Source organism: Scyliorhinus torazame, chromosome 15 (assembly GCF_047496885.1).
Source record: "Scyliorhinus torazame isolate Kashiwa2021f chromosome 15, sScyTor2.1, whole genome shotgun sequence".
Classification (NCBI taxonomy): Eukaryota; Metazoa; Chordata; class Chondrichthyes; order Carcharhiniformes; family Scyliorhinidae; genus Scyliorhinus; species Scyliorhinus torazame.
Window position 1 is genome coordinate 135,220,913 of NC_092721.1, and position 4,910 is coordinate 135,225,822.

A 4,910-nucleotide genomic window follows, 5' to 3' on the forward strand; every position below is an offset into this window, starting at 1 on the left:
CTGTCAGTAAATCTGTCTAATTCTGTACCACTGCCTGACATCACTGCATCAATGCATTTGGTGCTGAAAAAAAGAGGAGAAAACCAGGGGGCGAAAAGCAGGGAAGAACTTAAAATAATCATCCATAGAATCCAGGAGGCCATTCAGTCTGATGCGACTATCAATTCACTCGAGACAGAGAATAAAAGTGAACAGAGGCTTTAATCAACTAGAACAGTGCCTGCCTGCGACTGCTCTGCAAGTGAGAGCCATAGGGCAGCTGTTCTTATACCTCCCCTCGAGGGGGCGGAGCCAGGGACAGAGCCCACAAGGGCACCAACATGATACAATTAGTGTAGTACAGTACAATGGTCCATAGGTGGAGTCCACATGGGCAGCAGCGTGGTACAATGTAATACAGTGGTGAATGATTACCATAATACGTTCACCACACAGCCATCAAGTCCACACTGGCCCTCTGAAAGAGCACGCTACTGAGGTCCACTCGGCCTATCCCCAACTAACCTGCACATTTTTGGACACTAGGGAATTCTAGCATGGCCGATCCACCTAACCTGCACACCTTTGGAGTGTGGGAAGAAACCAGAGCACTTGGAGGAAACCCACGCAGACATGGGGAGAATGTGCAAACTCCACCCAAGGTCGTAATTGAACCCGGGTACCTGGCGCTGTAAGGCAGCAATACTAACCTCTGTCACCATTATCACTAGAGAAAAAATATTCGGAAAATTAATGGGATAACAGCTGACAAGTCCTCTGGATTTGATGGCCTGCATCCTAGGGTCTGTAGAAATACTGGACGCATTGGTTGTAATCTTCCAAAATTCCCTATATTCTGGAAAAGTCCCAGTGGATTGGAAAACCTCAAATGTAACGCCACTATTAAAGAAAGGAGGGAGATAGAAAGCAGGAAACTATAGGCCAGTTAGTCTAACATCTCTCATTGGGAAAATACTGGAATCCATTATTCAAGAGGTAGTAGCAGGACATTTAGAAAATCATAATACAATTTAGGCAGAGTCAACATGATTTTAGAAAAGAATCATAGAATCTCTACAGTGCAGAAGGAGGCCATTGGTCCATCGAGTCTGCACTGACGATTGAAGAGAGTGCCCTGCCTAGGCCCACGCCCTGACCCTATCCCTACAACCCCACCTAATCTTTTAGACACTAAGGGGCAATTTAGCATGGCCAATCCACCTAACCCGCACATCTTTGGACTGTGGGAGGAAACCAGAGCAGGCCAGAGGAAACCCATGCAGACATGGGGAAAAAGTGCTAACTCCACACAGACGGTCACGCGAGGCCGGAATTGAACCCCGGCCCCTGGCGCTGTGAGGCAGCAGTGCTAACTACTGTGCCATTGTGCTGCCATCACCGTTGGGAAAGGGTAACTATGTTGACAAATTTATTTGTGTTCTTTAAGAATGTAACAAGAAGGATGGACAAAGGAAAATGAGTAGATGTGGTGTTTTTGGATTTTCAAAAGGCATTCGATAAAGTGCCACATGGTTACTGCACATGATAATAGCTCATTGTGTTGGGCATGGTATATTAGCATGGATAGAGAATTGGCTACCTGTAAGGAAATAGAGAATTGAGGTAAATGGATCATTTTCAGGTTGGCAAACTGCAACTACTGGAGTGTTGCAGGGATCATTACTATGACTTCAACTATTATTATATTTACGATTTATATTAATTACTTGGATGAAGGGACAACCAGGGGCTCCGGTTTCTTCCCACCGTCTAAACAGTATTGTAGCCAAATTTGCTGATGACAGATAGGTAAGATAGGCAAGAAAGCAGGTTCTGAGGAAGATACAAAGGGTCTGCAAACAGGTGAGCACACAAAAATTTGACAGATGGACTGTAATGGCAGGAAGAATAGAAAATCAGAATATTATTTAAATGGAGAGAGACTGCAGAATGCTTTAGTCAGAGGGGAACCTAGCTGTTCTTGTATATGAAACACAAAAAGCACGCAGTGTAGCAATAAATTAGGATAGCAAATGGAATGGTAGCATTTATTACAGAGAGGATAGAGTATAAAGTCTTGCTACAACTGTACACCTAGAGCAGGCATTGTCAAACTCGGGGGCGCGACCTGCGGGCAGGTGTCGGGAGGGTCGCGGAGCCGCTCGTTGCGGCGCTCCCGATCGCGCAAATCTGCGCGCAACAGCCGCAGCAGCCGGCTGTTAACAACGCCGGCTGCAAGCAGCCTTCAAAATGGCCCCGAACATGTAAAACAAAATGCAGCCGGACTGCGCATGCGTGCTAGACCATCGGCGCACATGCGCAAAACTATGCGCATGCACGCCGATGATCGGGTACGCATGCGCATTGCGGCCACTTTTTAAAAAACAGTTGCAGCTTTTTGTTTTACAAGTTCGGGGGGGTTTTATTCATTTAATTCATTTATTTTATTCATTTAATTTTTATTTTTTTCATTTATTTTATTCATTTTTTTTTTACAAGTTCAGGGTTTTTTAAATTTGATAAATAGTTTAAAAATAAAGGATCTCCCATTTAAGATGGAGATGAGGAAGATTTTCTTCTGTCAGGGGATCATTGAGGTTTGGTATTCTTCCACATTGAGCAGTGGCGGCTAATTGAATATAGGGCTGAGTTAGGCCGATTTTTGATTGATAATGGAGCCAATGATTCTATGATTCGATTTGTGATATTTCACTATGTTAAAGGCACTATAAGTGCAAATTGTTGCTGTTGTTCTTCTAAGGGTATTTTAGGGATATAAAAAACTGCCTGGAAATTTGAATTAAAAGCATAGACGCTATGGCAATCAGAACTGTAAAGCAGGTTTTGTAGATTGAAATGCATGTTTATGTTGTGAAAGGGAGATGCTTAATAGATCTGATAGAGAGGTAATAATTTCAGCCGTATCAGCTTCTTATGGGAATATTACAAAATGAGAATTTGACATTTCTTCATTTTATTAATTTGACAATTAGAACATACAGTGCAGAAGGAGGCCATTCGGCCTATCGAGTCACTTAAGCCCTCACCTCCGCCCTATCCCCGTAACCCAATAACCCCTCCTAACCTTTTTGGTCATGAAGGGAAATTTATCATGGCCAATCCACCTAATCTGCACGTCTTTGGACTGTGGGAGGAAACTGGAGCACCCGGAGGAAACCCACGCAGACACGGGGAGAACATGCAGACTCCTGGGATCCTAGCGCTGTGAAGCAACAGTGCTAACCACTGTGCTACCGTGCCACCCTAAATTACCCCTTAGTGTTCAAAAGGTTAGGTGGGGTTATTGAGTTACGAGAATAGGGTGGGTTGTGGGCCTAGGTAGGGTATTCTTTGAGAGGGCCAGTGCAGACTTGATGGGCCGAATGGCCTCATTCTGCACTGCGTGATTCTATGATTCACTGGGAAATAACAGAAGATAATATTCTGCCTTGCTGTCGTCTGCAAAGCAGGCCTGATTATTTTAATCTGCAATTTTCAAAATGGTATTGCCATCTAACATTGATAAACATTCATTCCCAAGGCTTATAAGCCACAAACAACACTGTGCCAGTTTTGGATCCCAAAGTAACCTTTGAGGAGAATGGCGCTCACTGTCAATTATGCATAAGTGCTATAGCAACTTCAAGAGGCAGACACATATTAAATGTTAATATCCAATTATTGGTGTCCAAGATGCTTTGTTCCATCTTAGCTTCACAAAAACAGCATTTTTGTTTTGCATAAATATACTTTATTCAGAAAATATCTGAAACATTACAAAATATTTCAAATTCCCATAATAGAAAAATGCAAAGATATTCACATTCCCCCCAGAGATCAAGATGCAATCTGATGTGCGTCAATTCAATAATGAGAACATTGCAAACATTTCAATATTTTTGTTACAGAGAATACAATTCTGTTCAAACTATACATCGGTCATGTCGCACTATAAGGTGCTTCAATACAGTTACATACAGTTAAGATTAAGTAAACATTCTGAGAGGTTTTACTCAGTTACCAGCCCCTCAATCTATCTTGCTGACTGTCTCACCATCGAAATACACTGAATGCCATGAAGTTGCTGCATTTGTGTGCAAGATACAAACTAAACTTGCCACAGTAAGTTAAGTTGTTATTTCATGTCTAATTGCCCTTTCAATAATAGAATGTTAATTATTGCCCTTCAACCTCTTGTGGAACTGAAAATTCAATATTACAAATGTGGAAGCTCATTGAGATACTTTTCAAAAGAACTTTAATTTTTATCTTGTTTTCCTCTCTATCCAATTTTTCTTTCCTCCCTTTTATTTCATTTTCTGTGTCTGATTTGATATTGAATTCACCCACTCTAATTTACACTTCCCTCTCAGTCTTGTTTTATTTATTTCTCAATTCTACTGTCTGATTGTTTAAAGGGGTTCACAACGGCTTGACTTGTCCACTCAGGTTCCCAGTGCCCTGTTTCCCTTGCCCCTTGCTGTTCCATTTTCATTTTCAGTAATGCAGAATGTAAAAAAAAAATCAACTTTCATGTGCAAGGGCACGATTAAGAACATAGAACAGTACAGCACAGAACAGGCCCTTCGGCCCTCGATGTTGTGCCGAGCTTTGTCCGAAACCACAATCAAGCTATCTCACTCCTTGTCATTCTGGTGTGCTCCATGTGCCTATCCAATAACCGCTTGAAAGTTCCTAAAGTGTCCGACTCCACTATCACAGCAGGCAGTCCATTCCACACCCTAACCACTCTCTGAGTAAAGAACCTACCTCGGACATCCCTCCTATATCTCCCACCCTTGTAACAGCTACATCCACCTGAGGAAATAGTCTCTGAACGTCCACTCTATCTATCCCCCTCATCATCTTATAAACCTCTATTAAGTCCTCATCCTCCTTCGCTCCAATCAGAAAAGCCCTAGCTCCCTCAA